Raw genomic sequence first — 24,255 nt, 5'->3', positions numbered from 1 at the left:
TGGATTTCATACTCTTCTAGTAGATTGTGCATTTCTCTTTGGATTTGTGCCGGAACCTTATCACATGCCATGACATTGCCCTTTTTAGGAGCCAAGTGTTCTTTAAGACGTGTTATCCCCCTTTGATTTTACTTTTTGGCAAAATTTACATTCTACTGTTTTCTCATCTTTAGTGAGTTTCATACAAAATCTCCATCCAACATCTTTATTTTCAGATTTAGATCGTGGCATTTTGCAAGTAATCCCGTGAAACTAACACGGCGTACATATTTATATTTTTATGTTGGATGAAGATTTTGTATGAAACTTGTTTCTGCTAAGAAATTGAGGATACTAATATGTCCTGAGAGACTTGATGTGGGCCCCAAGAAGGTACGTCTGAGCTCCGTTATCCGTACGTTGGAATCCTGCAAAACAAGGTTAGCCTACCCCGGGGTGGTCCAGGGAACGCCCCTCCGACGCTCAAGTCAGTAAATGATTGAGGTAGAGAGAGAAAGGGATCAATGTAGAGAGAGATGCTCTGGGTTTGGTAGCTTAGAGTCGCTTACCTTTGTCTGATGAGACAACCCTTATTTATAGAGGATAGGAGCCCCAAAAAATGAGGGTATTTTGGTCACTTCCAGCTGGTGAAGGGCTTGCTTCCCTAGATGTAGGGGTACTTTAGTAACTTTTCCATAGGTGGGCGGTCAAAGAAATGGGCCCAAACAATTAGCCCCACGCCAAGTAATCGGAGTTGAAATCGCCATTTTAGCTCGGTTGATTGGCGGAATAAGGTGATTGCATTTTTGCCGATATTGAGCGGGACCCAAGAATTTTCATGCCGGATCGTAGCCAAGGATATCTTCTGGCGCTAGGATTAACCAAGCACAAGGGTCTCGCTGACCGGTCGAGCAACTGTCCTGGTCGAGAAATTTCCTTGGCCGAGCAGGTTCCTTGGCCGAGTAGCCCCTAGTGCCGAGTGAGTCGAGGCCGAGCAACTCCCTCGAGCATTGCTCGCCGAGGCCGAGCAGCTCCCTCGAGCATTGCTGGCCGAGGCCGAGTAGCCCTCTAGAGCCGAGCTTGTCGAGGTCGAGCATCTCCCTATTGCCCAGCTAGTCGAGGCCGAGCAGCTCCCTAGAGCTGAATTGGTCGAGGTCCAGCAGCTCGCTAGAGCTGAGTTGGTCGAGGCCGAGCAACTCCCTCGAGTATTGTGGCCGACCAGGTGCCCTCAAGGCTTGGCCGAGGGGATGCATGCTCGGGACCTTGGCCGACCCGGTGCCCTCAAGGCTAGGCCGACCAGGTGCACTCGAGGCTTGGCCGACCCAGTGCACTCGATGCTTGGCTGAAGCTTGGCCGAACGGGTGCACTCGAGACGTTGGCCGACCAGGTGCCCTCGAGGCTTGACCGACCAAGTGGATTGGACACCACTCGGATGAGGGGCTAATGAGCCCCATGCTGTCCGAGTGGGTGCGAATGAAGTACTTAGTTCGAATTTGGCTAAGTATAAGAGCGACTCGTCAAAGAAGAGGGGTCTCCTAGTGGTCAAGCGGGTCGGACGCCACTCGGGTGAGGGGCTAATGAGCCCCATACTGTCCGAGTGGGTACCAATGAAGTACTTAGCTTGAATTTCGCTAAGTATTTGAGTGACGCTCCTCGAAGTGCCGAGGGTGGTCATGGACGCTCCTCGAGATGTCGAGGGAGGTCCTTAGCCATATTTCGGCTAAGAAAGTGACTCGGCCAGGGAGGGGAAGGCCTCCTTGGGCCGAGTGAGTTGGACGCCGCTTGGATGAGAAGCTAATGATCCCCAAGCTTATCCGAGCAGGTGCCTTCTTTCGCTTAGCCCTGTTTGGCTAGGAAAGTGACTCAGCCAAGGAGGGGAAGGCCTCCTTGGGCCGAGTAGGTTGGACGCTACTCGGATGAGGGGCTAATGAGCCCCAAGCTTGTCCGAGCAGGTGCCTTCTTTTGCTTAGCCCTGTTTGGCTAGGAAAGTGACTCAGCCAAGGAGGGGAAGGCTTCCTTGGGCCGAGTAAGTTGGACGCCACCCGGATGAGGGGCTAATGAGCCCCAAGCTTGTCCGAGCAGGTGCCCACGAGATATATGCTCGACTCGGGGGGTAAATAAGCCCCATGCTTCCCGAGGAGGTCTTGTGACACTAATCGGCTCCCAAGTAGGTCCGGTTGTTGATACTTAGCTATTTTTCGGCTAAGTTAGGACGCTCCTCTTATGATTGAGGAGGTGCCAAGGAGAGCGAGCTTCCCGACCCGGAAGGGCTAGTGAGCCCCATGTTTCCCGAGGAGTTCTTCCAACGCTACTCAGATCTCGAGTAGGTTCAATTGTTGATACTTAGCCGTTTTTCAGCTAAGTTAGTAGGACGCTCCTTTTCTGAATGAGGAGGTGCCAATGAGGAGACTTCCGGAGCTTCATGCTTCCCGAGGAGGTCTTCTGACGCTACTCAGATCTCGAGTAGGTTCAATTGTTGATACTTAGCCGTTTCTCGGCTAAGTTAGTAGGACACTCCTCTTCTGACTGAGGAGGTGCCAATGATGGAGCTTCTCGACTCGGCAGGGCTAGTGAGCTTCATGCTTCCCGAGGAGGTCTTCTGACGCTACTCATATCTCGAGTAGGTTCTATTGTTGATACTTGAGTGTATGCTAAGTTAGCCAGGGGGATTCTGTATACTTGAGTGTCGTTAGAGAAGTTTTTTTATTCAGGGGATGATGAACATCATCACACCTCCATCAAGTGTATTCATTGGACCAGCTGAGGCGTTCGAGTAATTAGCCCCACGCTGGATGATCGGATAGGGTAGCATCCTTCCTTCCCAATGCAATCGTCCAACGGAAATCGAGAGAGATCCATGTTCTAGGGTACCCTGCTGGGTCCGAGAGGGGGGGGGGGACTCAGGATTGTGCCTCGCTTTATGTGCAAGACTGAGTGGCCGACCGGGTCCCTATTCGAGTAGGTATCAATGAATTACTTAGCCTAAATTTGGCTAAGTATAAGAGCAGCTCGACAAAGGAGAGAGGGTCTCCTATCAGCCGAGCGGGTCGGATGCCACTCGGATAAGGGGCTAATGAGCCACATGTCGTCCGAGTGGGCGCCAATTAAGTACTTAGCTTGACTTTGGCTAAGTATGAGAATGACTCGGCAAAGGAGAGGGGGTCTCCTACTGACCGAGCGGGTCCGGATATGGAGGATATGGGTCGCTTTGAGCCTCGCCACTTTGACATCATGAATGTTCCGGTATGTTGTACTTAGCCATTTTCGGCTATGTTAGTGAGATTTCCCCCTCGTGACTGTGGAGGTGCCATGGCGAAATTCTCGCCTTTTGAGTCTCCTTTTGCTTGCCTTTGTTGACTTGATAGTCTTAGTTTTTCTTGACCGATCTGGGTGATGTAAAGGCTTTTGATAGTGTGCCTTTGAAGCTGAGATGAGTTTCTCTTTGGTTGAGTAGGCATCTAAGGCCAAGTAGATGCCCTGGCTGAGCAAGCACCCAAGGATGAGTGGGTACGTTGAAGGAGTAAGTACTGTTGATGAGTTGATGCCTTTGATGATGACTAGGCACATCTATCTGAGTATTTTCTTTTCGCCGAGTGGGCACCTAAGGATGAGTGGATACCTTGAATGAGTAGACATCGTTGATGAGTCGGTGCCTTTGATGAATAGGCCCCTCTAGCTGAACTATATCATACACTTGAGGGTGCCACTTCTTATTCTAGAGAGGTTTTACGGTTCTGAGTCACCACACCCCTTGTTCAGATCAGTCTTCATGGGTTGTGTTCTTCGATACAACTTCTTCCGAGTGATAACATGTTTTACCCTTTTGAGGGTTGACGCGATCCTTCCCTTTGTTTAGGTCCCAGCCGGTTAGGCTGACCATCTTAGGAAGGATGAATGATCTCCTCGCGACTAGTGGAAACCATACCAATCCGACTTTGCTGGAGAGTTTGTTGAAGATGAGATGCAATCAAGGTGACGTATGTTGCAGTTATGGGTGGAGGGTCAGCTACTTATATCTGACCCGATGCTGTGGGATGACCGACTTCGCAATGGATTCCTGATTGGGGTGGAATCATCATCATTCGGATAGAGGGATAACACCGTAGGTGCACATGGGATGCTTGAGCTCTCCCGGAACGGTTGGCTTAGGAGCGTGTCTTCTTGGTTGGTGCCATTGCTGAGCAACAATGAAGTGAATTTTGCTGAGTAGCAACAAGGTGAATCTTGCTGAGTAGTGGCAAAGTAACTTCTTGTATTATCCCCACAAACGGCGCCAAACTATTTCTGCTAAGAAATTGAGGATGCTAATGTGTGTTGAGAGACTTGATGTGGGCCCCAAGAAGTTACGTTTGAGCTCCGTTATCCGTACGTCAGAATCCTGCAAAACAAGGTTAGCCTACCCCGGGGGGTTGTCCCGGGATCGCCCCTCCGACGCTCAAGTTGGTAAATGATTAAGGTAGAGAGAGAAAGGGGTCAATGTAGAGAGAGATGCTCTGGGTTTGGCAGCTTAGAGTCGCTTACCTTTGTCTGATGAGACAACCCTCATTTATAGAGGATAGGAGCCCCAATAAATGAGGGTATTTTGGTCACCTCCAGCTGGTGGAGGGTTGGCTTCCCTAGATGTAGGGGTACTTTAGTAACTTTGCCATAGGTGGGTTGGTCCAAGAAATGGGCCCCAACAAAACTCACTAAAGACGAGAAAACAGTAGAATGTAAAGTTTGCCAAAAAGTAAAATCAAAGGGGGATAACACGTCTTAAAGAACACTTGGCTCCTGAAAAGGGCTATGTCATGGCATGTGATAAGGTTCCGGCACAAATCCAAAGAGAAATGCACAATCTACTAGAAGAGTATGAAATCCAAAACAAATAAGCAGCGGAGATAGTTTAATTTTGAACAAGAAATAATGAGAATATATAATCGTTGTGATTTTGATGACAAGGATTATCCAAGTATGTTTATGGGAATGCGGGATAGTCAATGCAACAACGACTCGAAAGGGACTGTGATATGTTGAAGGGGAGAAGTAGTAACTATGAAGGTGGTAGTGGGAGTGGGATCCCTCGAATAAACAGATCATTTACTGTTAGAGAAGGAGGTCAACAACGAGCTAGGGATAGAATGTATGAACCAGTATCCACTCCTGCACCGAGGTTAAGAGCACTTGAGATATATTTAGAAAAAAATGAAAAGGTGAAAAGATAAAGAAAGATCAACACTAGTTGGCTAAAGAGGCAAAATGAGAAAGTTACGAAAGCATTTGGTAACTGGATCATAGATAACAACCAACCATTTACCGCTGTTATTTCGGCATTCACTAACCCATTAATGAATGTCATTCGTGAAACTTCAGCTGATGTAAGAGCTCCATCTGCATATGAGCTTGCAGAAGTAATCTCCGAGAAGAATGTAGATTGATGAAGGAATATATAGGCATATTTGCCAAGGTGTGGGATGAGAGAGGTATCACAATAATGTCTGATGGATGGAATAGTCCAACCAGAATGCACATTTTGAATTACCTTGTGTATTCTTCTCGTGGCACGGTATTTCACAAATCAGTTGATGCCACCAATGTGTCGTCAAGAAATATTGACTACTATTTTTCTTTGATGAAAAAAGTAGTAGAAGAAGTTGGACTAGATCGAATGGTCCAAGTAGTGACCGATAATGAGGCTGCCATGAAGGCCGCAGGAAAAAAACTAATGGACGCTTTTCCGCGTATATATTGGGCTCATTGTGTTGCTCATTCTATAGATCTTATTATTGAGGACATAATAAGAGAAGTCTTCAATCAAAGATGTTATATCACAAGCAAATTTGATATCAAGCTTCATCTACAATTCGACCTGGAGCGTGAAATATATGAAAAAGATCACCAACAATCGAGAGCTCTTGTGGCTTGGAATCACTAGATTTGCGACAAATTTTGTGTCGTTAGAGAGCATTGTCACGCATAATAATGATCTGCGGGATATGTTTGAATCTCCGAATGGAAGCAATCTAGATGGGGTAAAATGACCGATGACAATGCAAAAAAGGTTCGTGAGCTTTTACTTGCACAAACGGAGAATGTTATTATGTTTTGGAATAAGGCAAACGAGGTTCTAAAAATAATGGAGCCACTTTTAAAGGTTCTGAGGCTTGTTGATGGGGATGAAAAACCGACTATGGGTTTCATCTACGAGGCAATGGAAAGAGCCAAGTTGGCTATAGGAAAGGATTGTAGGTATTACAGAACCTACCGAAAAATTATTAATGAAAGGTAGAATTTTCAACTACATCATGATCTGCATTCTGCTGGTGAATTCAACTAAAATGCAATTTTCCAATAGATATTATTTAATATCACAATTATTATTACTGACTATTATATCATTTTTTACTACTGAATGAAGGTTATTTTCTCGATCCACAATTTTATTATTCAAATGACAAGATTATTGATGATAATGAGGTGATGTCGGGGGTGAAGAAGGTCATTTAGAAAATAGAACCCAATATGGACAATGATATTAAAGCTTTCAATCAAGTAATATTTAGCTTTTAACTTTCAGATTTGTATTTATATCTTTTGTAGATAGTATAATATAATACTATAATATTTACATTTATACGTCTACAAGGAGAAGCTTGATAGTTTCGGAAATAGCATGGCTGAGGGTGCTATTAAACACATGAATCCAGGTAAAAAAAAAATAAGTAAATATGTAATTCACACGAATTATTAATGTTAGAATGAGTTCAATGGAACAATAATTTATAACAAATTTAAATTTTGTAGCTGAATGGTGGATGACTTTTGGTGAAAGTGTTGTAGAAGTATGTCGTATAGTTGTTCGAAGGCTGAGTTAATGTATGTCCTCCTCAAATTGTGAAAGAAATTGGAGCATGTGGAGTCATGTTCATACCAAGGCAAGGAATCGATTGCAGTATAAGAGACTTCATATGATAGTTTACCTCCGTTATAATATGAAATTGTGAAGAAGACATGCAAAACGGAGGAGTGAGGAAGAAATCGATTCAAGCTTCAATCCAATTAATTTGGATCATATTTTTTAGGATGATCCACTTAATGCATCACTGTAAGAAAGAGAGCAATCGGTCTTTCAAGATGACGATTTGGAGTGGATGAACTTTGGTGATGATGAGGATAATACAATTGAGATTCATGATGATGATCCAGAAATAAGATTTGGTGTATCTCTACCTCAAAGCTATGACACCAACCGACCGTCCTCCCTATCGAGTAGATCTGCATTAACACCCCCGAGTGATGATGATGATGATGATGGTGGGGGTAGATATGAGGATGAATATGGATATCATCAGAATCCACATAGACAAGTAGGTTCAAGTGTTTTAGATGATTGTGATCTATAAGAGTATGGTCCAAAATGATTTAGATGATTGTGATCTACAAGAGTATGGTTCGAAATGATGAGAGGATGCATCATTCTCAACCTAACTCAATTATATGAAAGACGCCAAAATCGGGGAAAGAGCCATGTGAATGATGAAGGCTCGTACATAACGTCAAATGATAACACTCCAAATTTCATGGGGAGTAATATGGGTGATTCAAGTTATTCAAGTAACAACATTGAGAATAATATATTTCAAGAAACATACCCTACCCCCAATTGAGGAGACGCGATGGAGGTACAACCACCAGTCCCATATTACCCACCTCAGCCATACCATGAACAACCTCAAGCAAATTGGGAAGAAAATTGGAGATGTGGCATGCCTTATACATCTACTAATTATGAAGATGGTAAGGCTGGAGCTCAATATCGTGATCACATTCAAATCATCAACCACGGGACCATCACTTATAGAAATGTAAATTATGATTACTCCACAAACTCTAGTAATCCGAGTCAAGCAACTGAACCAACTAACACATAGGAGATGGGGAACACGACAATGGGCCCATATATTTTTGGTGAGCCGGGTAGAGATGATACTAACGAAGAACCCCATCGTCGTTCATTTTGGTGGTAATCATATCTATTAGTATGGTATATGATTTGATATTTTACATTCAGTGACATGTAATAGTTAATAATTTATTTAATTTTTGTACTATACTACTAGTTACTTCTAATAATTTGTTTTTGTTACGAAAATAAGTTACTTGCTAACTAATGGTACAAATTTTATTAATATCTTAATCTAAAATAATAAGTAAAAAGAATGAAAATAAATCGAATGTCTACATGTATTTTACCGTAAAGAAGCCTAATTTTCCCCTCCATGTTTCCCTCCATGTTTCCCTCCATTTTTCCCCTCCTAAAATACTAACCCATTACTGATTTACTTCTTTCACCAAAAACATGGAGCGTGGACTTTGAAGATTCATCTTTCTTCAAACATGGAGCAGTGCACTTTGGAGAATGGAGATTCATCTTCTTCTTTTTTTTTCTCCCAGCTAGTGGAATTACAGATTTGGAGGTAATATGAATTTCTATAATTTCTCTTTCTAAATTTCTTTATCCTTTTTTTCACTTCCTTCTTCTCAAACAATCTTTTTATTTGATTAAGGAATCATCTCAACTTTCATCCTTAATAGGTAAGAGACATACACCCTTCTTTATTTAAGTATTTTATTTTTCCACAAGTTAGTTGTTATATGAGTTGTTAATTATTTTAATTCATTTATTAGTTAAATAATATTTAAATAATTATTTGTGTGAGAAGTATCCCAAATAGTGTATTTCACTATAATATGGTACTATAAACAAAAAAAATTAAAAAACAAGCTTCAAAACCGACTTATGTGAATTTTTGCAATAAATTTACGCTGCAACAGTCGCGAAACGTTCTATTTGGCCGTTACGGGCCGTTCGCGCGAAAACGCAACCGCTTTCCATGGGTGTTACACTTCCCAATACTTCAGTTAGTTTTGTCAATAAATCAATGAAGTGTTACCTAATTCGCTAATCCACTATGAATTGCAAACGGATTATGGTCAGTTTTGCTTTCTTTTTGGCCTGTCTTGCGAATTCAAAAGGTGAATTAGGTAACACTAAGATAATAATCTATAGCTTAAAAAAAACAAATTTATCGGGAAAAAAAATCAAATTAAAGCACAAATCGAACAACAATTCAAAGAAACGAACATCGATTGAAGAAAATTAAACAAATATAATTGATTATTATTAGAGTAACAAGATATGTAAAAGGATAGTATGGTCTTTTACTAATCGTAGGCTTGTATTGTAAACCTTATAAGAAAATGCTGAAAGATGTACCTCCAATAAATCAGTCAAGAATCACGAAATTAATAGAGAAGAGAGAGATATAATTTACTCACAGTCGCCACAAATTAAAAAATTCAGAGAAGGCGCAACTGGAATTTGAAGACAAATCGGTGTGCTGAAAAATTGGGAAGAACTTTATGAGTGGATGGAACGTCGGATAGCAGTGGTTTATACTTTCCTCCACAACCACCTACACCGATCTTTGTATCTAATATCTGCAATAAGAATAACTAACCACGACATAAATTAAACATTGTTTCAGATCTAGCAAGCTACAAACTTTGCTATCATCAACTAATTTAGACTAACTATTTTTAAAAAAAAATGAAGAAACTGACCAGACCTTTCTCTCATAACTCTAAAATTGGATCCAAGAAATTTTACGAAATTCAATTCAACTTCGACGTTATACCACAGCTTGAATAGCAAATTACACATACTGCAACAATAACAATTAATCCAAACTTTTGATAAAAAAAAGACTGAACAAAAAACACTTAAACAATTCCTAACTAACGGACTCTACAAAATTCAATTCAAATTTCACATTTATATCACAGCAAATTACAAATTTACGCATACTGTAACGACAGTCAAATCAAACTTGTGATAATAAAATAGAAATACTTAAACAATTTCTACCAAACGGACCAAAGACCAGAGCAACTCATTTCTTGGAATTTCCTCGCAAAATTTAATCGAGAAAGAGCAAAGAGATGAAGTGAAAATGCAGAGATTGAAATCTTAAGTTTAGCATTAAGAAATTAAGTATTTACCTGATAGAAATTAAAGAGGCCTGAATGGAAGAGAGAGAAAAGGATCCAATTTTTGAAGATGAGTATTGTAATTTAGGAGGATTAAGATGTTCAGTGAGGAGAAAATAGGTTGATTCAAAACATGCGAATGCTTCAAGTGGTCACCAATGGTTAATTTTAGCTAAAGCTTTAACTGTTCCTCATCTTGTTTTTTTTGACGTCAACTGTTCCTCATCTTGTTGCTATTGCCTATTGGTATTTGGTAATGATTATCTATACTTTTTATTTTTGTTGTTGTAGCATTTTTATTTTGGGTTGCAAACAATGTCCAAAAATTTTCATAGTAATATTTTAAATACTCATTTGCTAAATCACGCCCTAAATTTTCCTGGTAACGCCCTGTATTTTATACTGTATTTTTCATTTTCTCCTCTTTCCTCACTTCGCCTTCTTCTTCCACACCACCATCACCTTCATGCCCCCTCCACCAACACCAACACCAACACCAACACTACCACCTCTCATAATGTTTTTTTATAAAAAAAGAAAAAAAAACAAACAAGTTGACAAAGCTCACCACCGCTGCCGCACCTCCACCGCCGCACCACCACCGCCGCACCTCCGCCGCCACACCACCGACACATCATCGCACCCTCTTCTCCTCTGTTTTTTTTTTAAATTTACAGTGAATTTTTTTTAAAAAAAAATTAAGGGGGCGTCGACCGTGGACGCCCCACTACCGGTGGAGGCGCCCATGGCAGGCGCTCCACCACATGGTGAGGTGTCTGCCATGGGCTCCTCCACCGGTGGTGGGGCGTCCATGATGGACGCCTCCCTTAATTTTTTTTGAAAAAAAGTTCAAAAAAAAAAAGAGGCGTCCACCATGGACGCCCCACCACCGGTGGAGGCGCCCATGGCAGGCGCCTCACCATGTGGTGGAGCGCCTGCCATGGGCGCCTCCACCGGTGGTGGGGCATCCATGGTGGACGCCCCCTTAATTTTTTTAAAAAAAAAATTCACTGTAAATTGAAAAAAAAAACAGAGAGGTGATGGTGGGGATATGCGGTGGTGGTATGTCGGAGTAAGTGTTTCGGCGGCGGTGGTGCAGTGGTGTTCCCGCGGTGGTGGTGCGGCGGTGGTTGTGTGGTGGCACCGGTGTCTAGTGGTGAGTGGAAGAAGATGGGAGAGAGAAAGTGGAGGAAGAAGGGTAAAAAATCTGGAAACATTAGGAAGTGAATCAAGGGGAGGAGAGAGAAAAAAATACAAGTATATAAATACGGTATAAAAATACCGTATTTAGGGCGTTACTAGGAAATTCTAGGGCGGTGTTTAGCAAAGCCCTTTAAATACGATATTTTTATATCATATTTATATACTTGTATTTTTTTCTCTCTCCTCCCCTTGACTCACTTTCCTAACCCCTCCTCCTCTAATTTCAAAAGTTCCCGCCACACCACCACCACCACCACCATCTTCTTCTCCACGGCAGCACCACCACCACCACCATACCCCGACACACCACCTGTTTTTTCTTCATTTTTTTTTTTAAAAAAAGGGAGGCGTCCGTGGTGGACGCCTCCTTTAATTTTTTTTTTTTAAAAATCATTGTAAATGGAAAAAAAAACAGAGGGAGGGGGTGATGGTGAGGGTACGACGATGGTGGCGTGTCGGGGGTAGCAGTGCGGTGATGGTGGTACAGTGGTGGTCCGACAGTGGTTGTGCAGCGACACCGGTGTCTAGTGGTGAGTGGAAGAAGATGGGAGGGAAAGTGAATGAAGAAGGGGGGAAATCTGAAAATTAGAAAATATTAAGAAAGGGAGTCAAGGGGAGGAGAGAGAAAGAAATACAAGTATGTAAATACGGTATAAAATACCGTATTTAGGAAGTTACTAGAAAATTGTAGGGCGTTGTTTAGCAAAATCCTTTTTAATTTCGTGAGCTTTCTTCTTGCTATTGAGGCTACATATTAGTGGGAACAAATTTGTGTATCAAGTATGAAATAGTGTTATAAACTTTGAACTTAGTAAGTTATAGTAGCTTATTTTACTTGATTTATGTATTGATTGTATAGAGTAACAAATGTTATGTTCAAATACTAACACGACTTATCGAATTGAGATAGGATCTATACAAATCTTGGGATTTCTATAGGTGAGGTTGTGTGTACGATAGAAATGTTTGAAAATTGAGTATTGACATGTATGAATAACTTACAATTACATACCTTTTTAAAGGTGTTCATTACTCACCTTTGACCATTAGTATATAACTAAATACGATAACGAATTATTAGAAATTATGGAAAGTTGATAATTTGAAAATACACATTAGAGTATAGTAATCTTAATAAGATCTCACACGATGTTATTTTTGTGCATTAGTAAGATATGGCCAACGTTTCTTAAGACTACTTAGAAGTAGAGCTGATCAAAAATGCCCCACCCGAATTTTGGACGGGTTTGGGCAAAAAAATTTGGTCCAACCCGATTATTTTTGCTTTGGAACGGGCTTTGAGCAAGCCAAAAATGATTTTTTAGTCTTTTTTGACCCGATCCAATTTTGACCGAAAAAGCCCCCTTTTGGCCCAAAATAACGAGTTTCGGGAACAAAATCTCGGCCCGTTCCGACCAATGAGTAATTGCTAGAAGCCAATCAAGACTATTCAAAAGTATATGTCATAATACGAGAGGTGTTTGTAAATTAGCAGTTCTCAATTAGACTCCGCTTTTTGAATGTGTAGTAATGGTGCGTAACTGCGTAAGGACACAAGTACATTTGTCTTACATAATACTAGCAGAACGTCAATAATATTTTCTATTGTAGCTTTTGATCCTTCTTAAGTTGGAACAATAAAAAAAAGAATTCCTTTTATGAAAGAGTGGCTTAGTTACTAAATTTAAAACAGGATTCATAAGTCCATTAGCATGGATCAATGGATGAGTAAGGCACTCCATCCTCATAAGGAAATACTATAATGATAACAAAAGACTGCAGCGAATTAGCTAACCATACTTATCGTAGCCTCATAAGTGTCTAACAAAGAAGACAATTCAAAACCACGAATAGTTATCGCCATTTATCATCTAAAGGAATAACTAGTGGTATAATTTGATTTTGATAATCTATGAAGAGAGAAAAAAAAAAAGATACTAAAAGTCTACTCTCATAAACAGAAACCAATCTCCCTTTTTTACCTTCTATGCAGCCAAGGGAAAGAAGAAAGGTAAATTGCGTGAAATGAACTAATTAACGCTTGTATGAGAAACCATTTGATAGTAGACAACAACGTGTATGTTTACATTGAATCATTTTGAACATTAAACTTATTTTTCTTATACGTACGCTAGGTGTTGATTCAACTATTGGAGCTGGTGTCTATATAATTATTGGCGCAGTAGCAAGAGAGCACTCTGGACTGGCACTTGCTATTTCTTTCATTATAGCTGGTATAACTATTGGCCTTTTGGCTTTTTGTTATGCAGAACTTGCTAGTCGATGTCCTTCTGCTGAAAGTGCTTATCCTACATTTGTGTTGGAGAAAGTTGATAAACTAAAAATTCTAACTATTTTCAAGTCTCCTTTGCTTCAAATTTTGATCCTTCATGTGCTAAGCAGGATTGCCAGAATTTTGAAAAGGATGCTACATGTAGTGAGATTGGCTTTTGTGGGAATTCTTGCAGTGTTGCTTGGTTGATTGGTTGGGCTTTGATTTTGGGATATACAGTCGGTGGTTAGCTCTTGTGCTGCATTAACAATCTATTCAAATTCAATAACTATTGAGTGCACTTTGGTTGCTATAGGTTCCTTCTTATTACTTGGGATTTTGATTTAGAGCTACATCATTATATTGACTTACCATAAGGATTGCAAATTTTTGTTGGACTTCTGTCACTTTGGATTGATTACAAGGGTTGAGATGTGCTAACCCTTACTTAGAATTTAATTATGCTAGGCGTTGCTCTTTAGCGGTCAGAACAACATGCCTTCCTTTATGGCACATCAACATATACTTGGCGTCATAGTTGACCCTTGTGCCGCAATACTTGTGTTCCTTGTCACTGGGCTTCTATGTGTTGGCATCAAGGAGGTATATAGTTTTATGCTTCATTTTTGGCTGCTTCCTACATGTCACTCAATAATTGTATGGTGGAAAAGGCTAATATGCATAGACATCAGTAAACCTTGCAGAATACATTCACATAAGTCATCGTCACATCGGGAAATATATGTGCCTTGATCTTTGTAATAATTTCCGGTGCCTATCTTGAATTCCAAAATGGATGGCCTGGATATGAGCTACTTGTAAGGTAATTATCTTATTATATATAGTTCTGTTTTTTTTTTTTTTGTCATCCTGTATATGACTATAACCATCCATACCTTACTATTTCCTCTTATTTTAGGTACTTCTTGTATGGCGTGGACGGAATGATTGTTGGCTCTGCAAGAGTCTTCTTTGCATATTTTGGCTTTGGTTCAGTAGAAAGCATCGCTGAGAAGGTATTGCATCATGTGCTATAGACATGTCATTTATGTAAAAAAAGAAAGTTTTGAAATAGTGTCCTTCCTCGAGGATATGATAACTCGATGTTGTCCTATTCTTTGGCAGGTAAAACATCCACAAAGGGATTTGCTGATAGGAATATCTGTTGGGCTTTCTATATGTTGTACATTATACATGCTGATTTCATGTGTATTTATTGGTCTGGTGCCCTATTATGTTATGGATCCTGATACACCAATATCTTCTGCATTTTCAAGTCATGGTTTACACTAAGCCACATAAGTTGTATTAGATGTGCCTTACATTAACACGTGACACCAAACAAAATTCCATAAGTGAGAATTTTTTACTATTTGCAGATATGTCATCACTGTTGGAGCAGTTACAACTATCTGTTCAACATTGATGGGTTCAATTCTTCCACATGCAAGCCCTTTTCTTTGAGTGTTCTATTTACATGATTCTTGAAGGATAGGGGAAGTTTCCTTTTGTTCCATTGTGTTATAAGATCTTTTGTTGGAAGTTTATCTTTTGATCAGCAAGTACAATGCATGTTTCTAATAAAAAATTGCATTGTTTCAGCCGCGAATTCTAATGGCAATGGCTAGAGATGATTTGTTCTCGTCCTTTTCTCAGATGTTAGCAAAAAAACTCAGGGTCCTGCGAAAAAGAGCACTGTGACAACTGGATTTGTTGTTGTACTATTGGCGTTCTTTATGGATGTTTCACAATTGGCAGGGATGGTAAGTTTTGTCAAATGCATAGAATCAATTTGTATTTAAGGATTTATGGTAGATAAAGTTCAATGAGAATCTTCTATATTGCTTCTCTTGCTTGCAATACTAAGCCATAGTTTGAAGTAGCAAAGCTATAGTTTGGTGGGTTTTCTAGTTTAAATTATGTGAAGTATATTTCAAGGTAAAGTCACTCATATTTTATTGGTGAACCTTTTAAATAATATTTGAAAAGCAAAGTCATGCTCATTTTTGTTTGCTTTGGCATTGGTAGTATTTTCAAGTACATGTCAATCACAAACTTGTGCTTCCCATATCAGTGGGAGCATCTTAAATTTAGAGAGCTCCCAACTTGTATTGGCATATGTTATTTGTATGGGGGGATGACTAGGTTCCATACTGGTTCTTGGGAATCACTGATGACCGTCATGGTCAACACTAGTACAGAAACGGCGATTTGCGTCGGATCTGAGGCACCCATTTGCTCGGACATGGGTGCGACGCCAAAGGCCTCGATGCAGATAGCCTAGACACGATCTGCGTCAAATGGTGAACGACGCAGATATATTAGCTATTTGCGTCGCACCGTGCATTCCAGCCCATAGTTTCAGGCGGGTTATAAAAGGGGTATAAGTGGAATTTGCTTCGCACATAGCAGGGGGTGCGACGCAAATCAGTCATCTGCGTCGCACCATGCGCCATGTGCGACGCAAATGCCATTATGTCAAAAATAAAAAAACGCAATACTAAAGCATTGCTTTAGTACTGCGTAGGAGGAAAAAGAAACGAGCCAAATCTCATCAAAAAAAACCAGATCTAACATACAACAAATGGTGATAATTAAACAAGACAAATCTCATATCATAAAACCAGATCTAACATACAACAAATGATGATAATCGCCAAAAATTACGAACTGAACTGAATTATCTAAACAAAATCTAAACGAAATTACGTTCTTCTAATCACCAAAAATTAAACGAAAAAATCAAAACAAATATAAAAACTTAAAAAATCAGATCTAACATACAACAAAAAACGAAATTAAAAAACTAAACCTACAAAAAAAACAGATCTAACATAGAGAAATTTCACTAAATATATTTTATAAAAAATACAAATCACCAAATTCTCGTTCTTCTTCAAATTTCTTTCTTCAAATCTTGTTCTTCAATCTCTTTCTTCAAATCTTGTTCTTCAATCTCTTTCTTCAAATCTCGTTCTTCAAATCGCCAAAAATAAACATAAATATGGCAAATTAAAGAAATTCAGAATAAATGAGAACTAAAAATACCCGAGAATCGAGAAATCTGAGCATGAACATCGTGTATATTTCGAGTATCGATCGTCGAGTATCGATCGTCGAGTATCGAGAGAGAGAGAGAGGAAACCTTGGAGGTCGAGTATCGATCGTCGCACTCGACGGAGGTTCGCCGCAAAACAGCCGAATTCGCCAATGAGAGAAGCGAAAGAGATCCCAAAGCCGCCGAATTCGCCAACAAGAGAGATGCGAGAGAGAGATGACAAATGAAGGTGAGAAAATGAGAGATAGCAGAGATGCGAAGTAGAGATTCGAAGTAGAGATGCGAAGGAGAGATGGATGGAGGTTTGAATGACAGTGAGAGAGATGAAGGATGGAGAAGGAGAGAGAAGGAAAACGGCTGAAATGGGTTGTAAGCTAAACCCTAAAATGCGCATCTTTTAAATATGGTAACCCATGATCAGCGTCGTGTGATATGGCCCATACGACGCAAATCAAAGCCCAAACTTATTTAATTCCGATGTGCGTCGCACACACCAGTAATCCGACGTACATTATACCCATATTGTGCATCGCACACTCCTCTCATGCGACGCAAATTAGCAATGTGCGTCGCATGAGAGGAGGGTGCGACGCACATAACGCGCACCTGCTGGAGATATTATTGTGATTTGCGTCGCACAGATTCCCAAATTCGACGCAAATACGAACTGTGCGTCGTTTCCGTGTCTGTGCGACACAAATGGGGGGATGCAAATCGTCCTTTTTCTACTAGTGCAAGATACTGGTTATAGGGCCCTTGACTACGTCATGCAGGTTTTATTAGGATGACTTAACGGTACTCCTATCCTGAGCCATTCTCATATGTGCCCGGACCTGATCCAATTACTATCTAATGCGCCTATAGGCCTAAAGATAAGTATTGAAAGAGGATAGAATTGTATCTAACCAATAGGAGTAGAGTCCTACCCTAGCAAGGACACTGCTAACTCCTATAAATACCCCACTTATCTGAGTCATAAGGTACGTTCACAATTATTATTATGCTCTACTTGAGATATTCCGCTTTACCTATTATTGACTTAGGCATCGGAGGGGCGTTCCTCGGATCAACCCCCGAGGTTAGTTTACGTGCTCTATTTTGCAGAATTCCAAACCAGCTTACACCAACGAAGGATACCGGTTCACTACCTACCATTTATTCCATACCGGAACAATTGGCGCTAGGAGGGGTGAAATATACCTTTAAGTATTAAGCCATAACTTTGCCAGCATAACCACTCTCATCGATACTGATGAGAACAATGTCCCATTGGGAAAAGCACCATCGGGATTTTCGACCCCGCAACCGGTGGTGGGATCTTCCAAACCACCTATCGATAAGGGGAAGAAGATTGTTGAGTCCCCTCAACCAGGTATCTTTGAAGCGCTCCAACATATGTTCACTCCTGAACAGCTCAAGACTGTGGCGAAGGTTTTCCAGGCCATGGCGAGCCAGACAACACCGACCGGTCAAGCCGGCAAGTGTCCCCTAAGTAGGCCCCATAGTCCAGTGAGAAAGATGAGCTCACTAGCAACGGGACGCCAGGATGACCAAGGTCGGTATGACCTGGATTCCAAGACCCTCACAGAACCAGTAGGTGGGGGAAACGAAGAAGATGATCAATTTACTGAGATCCAATAGTCAACCCAGCCCAGAAGAAAGAGCGAGTATCGACGGAGAGCACCGGTGTCTCTATAAAATTCTCCTTTCTCAACTGCTATACTACAAGAGCCCATGGAGAATATCAAGATGCCGACATGCAAGTATGATGGCAAGACAGACCCGGAGGATCACATCTCGGCGTACAAAGGACATATGTTGTTGTACACCGATACCGACTCGGTATGGTGTAAGGTCTTCCCTTCTACATTGACTGGACTTGGTCAGACATGGTTCAAAAGCATACTACGGGTCACTGTTTTCGATTTTCGCCAGCTCACTTCCATTTTTGTTACACACTTCGTCAGTAACAAGCGTAGGAAGAAAACTACCGACAAACTGATGTTCATCAAGCAAGGAGAGTCATAAAGCTTGAGAGACTACGTAGGACGCTTTAATTCAGAAGTCGTTACTATCCCTAGCCTATAACAGGAGGTGGCGGTCTTAGCTCTGATGACGGGTTTAAGAGAAGGGACTGCCTTCAGAAGTTACCTAGGTCATCAAAAGCTGACTAGCCTGACGGAAGTCCTAGGGAAGGCAAATGACTTTATCCGAGGAGAAGAGTTCGACAAGAGAGCAGCTGCTAAGCGACTAGAAGGAGATGGAAAGGAGAAAGAAAAAGAAACGTACCGGAAGGATAAGAAGCCGGACAATTCAGGAAGAAAAGAAGAAAGTAATTCGGTAAAGAAGGGTTAGGAAGGGTGATCTGACCGTTATCGCAATTACACGCCTCTGACAATGTCCAGGGCAGAGATTTATGAGCTCCATAAGAAAGACGATAAATGGCAAAGGCCCAGGCTGATGTTCTACAAGGGCCGAGATAAGTCGAAGTGGTGTGAATTCCACAGGAATTATGGTCACATCACAGATGACTGTAAGGATTGAAAAGACGACATTAATGACTTGGTGCGAAGAGGCTACGTCAAGCAGTACCAAGCAAGAATAGATCGAAAATCCCATCCAAAGAGGACGAAGACGGCGGCAGAAAATCAGTAAAAGAGCTAATCACTAAGATTCACGTTATCTCAGGAGGATCGGCACGCAAGGGTACCATACATGGTGCCAAGGCTAGCCTGAACGAGGTTAGGCACCAAGTGAACTACAATAATACCGAACAATGGACGGCACCTCCAAGCATGCCGCCGGTGGCATTCACGTCAGAGGACACTGAGGGAATCATTTATCCTCATAATGATCACTTGGTAGTATCTCTGCAGATATCAACAGCAATGGTTCATCGCATCTAAGTGGATGGCGGCAGCTCCGGTAACATCCTCTACCTGGACATGTTTGAGAAGATGGGCCTAGGGGGTATCATGTACGAAGCGATCTCGTACCCTGTGATCGGGTTTACGGGAGTATCCGTCATCCCGAAAGGAACCATTAAGCTTTCGGTCAAGATTAGAGAGTGATCCCAGTTCAGGGACCTGATGGTAGAATTCCTAATAGTCGACGTCCTCGCTGCATACAACGCCATCATTTGGCGACCATTAATCCACGATGCATAGGCAGTGGTGTCCACTTACCATTTGACGATGATCTATACGTCGAACAAGGGAAAATCGGAGAAAATCAAAGGGAATCAAGAGAGCCAGGGCTTGTTACCTGACGACTCTAAAGAATTCCGATCATAAAATACCGACAAAGACACCACCATCAGAGAGAAAAAGGCGTCAGATGGAGAATAAAGATAAGAAGGGTCCGTCAATGGAAAACTTCGAGGGAAGGCCGGCAGACCTATCGAGACCTAGATCAGAGGGCAAGACAGAAGAAATCAGCTTGGAGCTGGACAGACCAGAAAGAACAGTAAAGATCAGGGCCGATCTGACAAATGACGTCAAGGTCCACTTAATAAGCCTCCTGCGCGACCACGCTGACGTCTTTGCCTTTCAGCAGACGAGATGCCAGGAATTGACCAACATTTATGGTCCACCGATTGAACGTCAACGATCACGTGAGGTTGGTAAAACAGAAGAAAAGGAACTTTTCCTCGAAAAAGAACGCAGCTATCAAGGAAGAGGTTGATAAACTACGAGCGGCTATAGTTTCAAAAATGCACAAGGTATCCTTAAGGTTCAACAAAAATGTACGAAATGTCATTAATGAGGAACAACGTTAGTGAGCCATTAAACAAGATTTTTTATGCACGAGATACCCTTTATGTTTTACCAAATGTGCAAATTTTTGTAACAACTACTTTTTTTTAACTTTTTTTTTTTACTGAAGAAGTGGAGCACAATTTAATGTAGCACCAAATATGTCAGCAATAATATTCCATTTGCAATAATATTATAATATTGGTAGCTTTACAAAAAATGCTTCTTGTTTTCAATGCTTTTAAGTAGTTTTACAAAAAGAGAAGACCATATGATTCCACTTACATGTTTCATCCAATTAAATTTAAGCATAGTTTTCAACCCAACATTTATCTTAATTACTTATCATTAACAACCAAAAAAGAAGTATGCATAGTGTTGCATTCTCATCCAGCAGATTTTTTCTTTCGTCTATTTTTTCTACACTCTTGGAAGTGATGGGACCATCACCACTCTTTCTTTCTTTCCTTGCTGACCAGTGCTCTAAGAAGGTGGTAGTTGTTTTAATCCTGATGCATCAACATCCTTCCTCTCATTAGCAGGCCTTCCAACACTTCTTTTGAATGGGGGAGGTACGAATGATTGAGAGTTCATATTCAAGCGACTGAGATAAGTCGGGCATTGGATGTACGTGAGAATGTCGCATTAATCACTATTTTTCGTTATAACAATTGTTAAAAGGATTATTTTCAAACTATTTAAGGTTCTTTTTAAAATAAAGTGACATAAGTTCCCTTAAAAAAATTGCAGCTACCATCGAGATTTTCAAAGTTTTATAGTTTACTCATTAATTGGATGTGTGGGTTAGTCTGGGTTTTGTAGTTAATTCGTTAATTTTGATGTGGGATTTGTCGATTATGATACACTTGTATGATTATTCTCCTAGTTAGGCCTACTTATTTTAGGAAAAATTGAGTGGTAGGACGGTAAAATTGATAATGAAAATTTAAGAATGCATAACATTAGAAAAAGTTAATACTAGAATGGTACTATTAGAGTAACATTGTATGTAAAAGGATAGTATGGTTTTTTTACTAGTCGTAGGCATGTATTGTAGACACTATATATATATATATATATATATATATATATATATATATATATATATATATATATATATATATATATTAAATGTCAGGGTTAACCTAATCAGGGTATAACAATTATTCTCCACACTTGTACATGGTTCTTAGGTTTTTCTAAAAAGAAAAAAAATTCACCGTCATGGATCTTTCAAACCCCGCTTCCGCCACCACCGCTGCTCTCACGCAGCCACTGTCGGCGCGTCACTCTGACTCCCCGCTACACCAACTGGCGCGTGACCATACTCATGCAACCCCTCGCTGCGATTTTCTCGCAGCCCTTCGTGGCGCCTTTTTCCTCGCAGCCACAGTCTGCTGCCGCCTCATCGGGGTAATGGTGGTAACAAGAACTCCATCAATAATTCTCATGGTTCTGGAAATAACAACAACAACAACAATGCTAATCGAGGATGCCTTAATGGTATGAGTAAATATTCTAACTTGTCATCCTATAGTATGCCTTGCCTAGACTCTATTACTAATGATTTGTCTTCGGCAAGGAGTAATTCCTCAAGTAACAATTTAAACTCTACCCCTACTTCCGATACTTGTGGTCTCTGTTGGTTTCCAGGTCATCAAGCTGCATATTGTCCTCAAAGATTCAATTCCAACTTTACTCCCTCTTCATCTGAAAGTGTCACTCGAGTCTTAGTTGTACTTTCTGTTGGTGGTGAAGCTAATGATTCAGTCTGGTACTCGGATTCGAGAGCTTCCTCTCACATGACCCCTCAGGATGGTAAGTTCTCTACTAAAACTCCTTACACTGGGTCTAGTTCTATTGTAGTTGGTAATGGTACCTTTACTCCTAATTTAAAGTACTGGTAATTTAACCTTAAAAACTACAAGTCGTCCCCTCCATTTGTCTTCTATTTGTCATGTTCCTAACTAGAAACATAATTTATTATCAGTTAACAAGTTGTGTCAAGAAAATGATTGTGTTGTGAGTTTTGATAAAAACTTTATTTATGTTAAGGACGACCAGACAACGAGGGCGGTTCTGCTTCGGGGATCCAGTAAGCAAGGTGTCTACCCTATTCAACCCATTGTTCTCCCTCCTGAGCCTTCAGTTCCTGCTTTCCTAGCTACTAAGGCATCGGGTGAAGTTTGGCATGCTCGTCTTGGTCATACCTCCTCTAGCATCTTAGGATCTTTATGTTCAAAAAATTCTATCACCTGTACTTCTAAGTTTCATGATGATTGTGTTGGTTGTAAGTTAGAAAAATTACATCGTTTACCTTTTGATTCAGTTGAACATGTTTTTCCATATCCATTATATAAAATTCACAATGATCTTTGGCAATCTCCTATTTTGTCAAATCAATTATATCGTTACTGTGTTGTGTTTGTTGATGATTTCTCGCGATATTCATGGATTTATCCTTTACGTTGAAAATCGGAAGCTCATTCTCAATATATTGTGTTTCAAAAGATGGTCGAAAATCTCTTTAATTGCAAAATTAAGATTTTTCAAAGTGATGGAGGTAGGGAATTTTATAATTCTCCTCTTCTACAACATTTTCGTGACAGTGGCATAATTTTTCAAAAATCTTATCCTCACACTCAAGCTCAGAACGGTGTGGCAGAACGCAAACATCGTCATATTATTGAAATGGCTCATACTATGATAATTCATTCTGATTCACCTGTTGAATTTTGGGTTGATGCATCATATACTGCTACATACACCATTAATAGATTGCCCAGCTCGGTTCTAGGGGGTGTTTCTCCTTTTGTAAAATTGTTTCATCCCCCTTCCTATCAATTTTTGAAAACGTTTTGTTGTGGATGCTTCCCTTTGTTCCTGGATTCTAAAAATCACAAACTACAACCTAAGTCTACCACTTGTGTTTTTATTGGATATGCATTGGATTATAAAGGTTATCGTTGTTTTGACCCTACTACCAACAAAGTGTTCACTAGTCGTCATGTTCTTTTTCATGAACATAAGTTTTGTTATCGTGCTCTTGTTGGTCCTGCGTCTACTGTGCCTTACACCTCACCCATGGTACTAACTCTTGAGTGGAACCTAACGAATGTCCCCTGTGTGTCTCATGCGTCGCATGTGTCACCTCCTAACAACCATGTGGCTGCCTCGGACCCTGACCCACCAGCTCCTTTTAGGTCTCCTGCATGGCCTCCTACTCGCCAAGCGTCCCCTAGGCCTCCCCCCTTTCCTCCTTCCTCGTTTGCCTGGCACGCTGAGGATCCAGTTCCCGCTGGGCCTCTCTCCTCACCCCGTGCCCAGCTCTGCCAGGCCCACTGAGTATCCAGCGACTGCTGGGTCACTCTCCTCACCCGCGTCCAACTCTGTCAGGCCCGCTGAGACTCCAGCGCGCGCTGGGTCCAGTGCTGGCCACGGTACAATGTCTTTGGTTGCCCAGTCTGCCGTCTGGTCCTTGTGTCGATGTTGGCCTCGTCCAACGCGCATTAGGACCCTCTCCTACTTTTGTCAGCACCGTCCCGACTCCCTCTTTGTCTCCGTCTCCTCCGGTTGTCCTTAATCATCACCCAATGGTTACAAGGTTAAAAGACGATGTGTCCAAGCCTAAAATCTTACTGGACGTAAAAACTACTGTTGTCGAGTTTGAACCTACTAATTTTAAACAAGCTTCTAAAGACTCGCATTGGCGTCAAACTATGCTAGATGAATATAAGGCTTTAATTAATTATAATGACACATGGGAGTTGGTACCTGGCAACTATGATAAGAATTTACTTGGTTGTAAGTGGGTTTATCGGATTAGATACAATTCTGATGGTTCTGTGCAGTGGTTCAAAGCCAGGCTTGTCATTTTTAGAAATCGCCAGTAGGCAGGTGTTGCTTACTTTTAAACCTTTAGTCCTGTTATTAAGCCTACTACTGTTTCTCTTAAATGG

General features: G+C 41.0%; 2 long non-coding RNA genes across 3 annotated transcripts in view; one reads left to right on the top strand and one right to left on the bottom strand.

Moving 5' to 3' along the window:
* Nucleotides 1-10,287, bottom strand: part of LOC109135585 (uncharacterized) — a 46,366-nt gene extending 36,079 nt beyond the window's left edge. Inside the window, exons 1-2 of the long non-coding RNA XR_007276116.2 lie at nt 10,021-10,287; nt 9,298-9,474 (exon numbers count right to left, since the gene is read on the bottom strand). This is a non-coding gene — a long non-coding RNA (uncharacterized LOC109135585). The remainder of the gene's footprint in view (nt 1-9,297; nt 9,475-10,020) is intronic.
* Nucleotides 10,288-13,610: 3,323 nt separating this feature from the next.
* LOC125499331 (uncharacterized) lies at nt 13,611-21,673 on the top strand. 2 transcript variants are annotated; one of them, XR_008970112.1, is made up of 5 exons: nt 13,611-14,086; nt 14,176-14,306; nt 14,403-14,499; nt 14,863-15,246; nt 21,490-21,673. It is a non-coding gene; the product is annotated as an uncharacterized LOC125499331 (long non-coding RNA). The 2 variants fall into 2 exon arrangements; XR_007276121.2 differs by lacking the exon at nt 21,490-21,673 and having other exon boundaries at nt 14,863-15,426.
* Nucleotides 21,674-24,255: the final 2,582 nt, after the last annotated feature.

Source organism: Beta vulgaris, chromosome 7, assembly GCF_026745355.1.
Source record: "Beta vulgaris subsp. vulgaris cultivar EL10 chromosome 7, EL10.2, whole genome shotgun sequence".
Taxonomy (NCBI): Eukaryota; Viridiplantae; Streptophyta; class Magnoliopsida; order Caryophyllales; family Amaranthaceae; genus Beta; species Beta vulgaris.
Note: the sequence above shows the minus strand (reverse complement) of the source record. Positions and strands in the feature narration are given on the sequence as shown.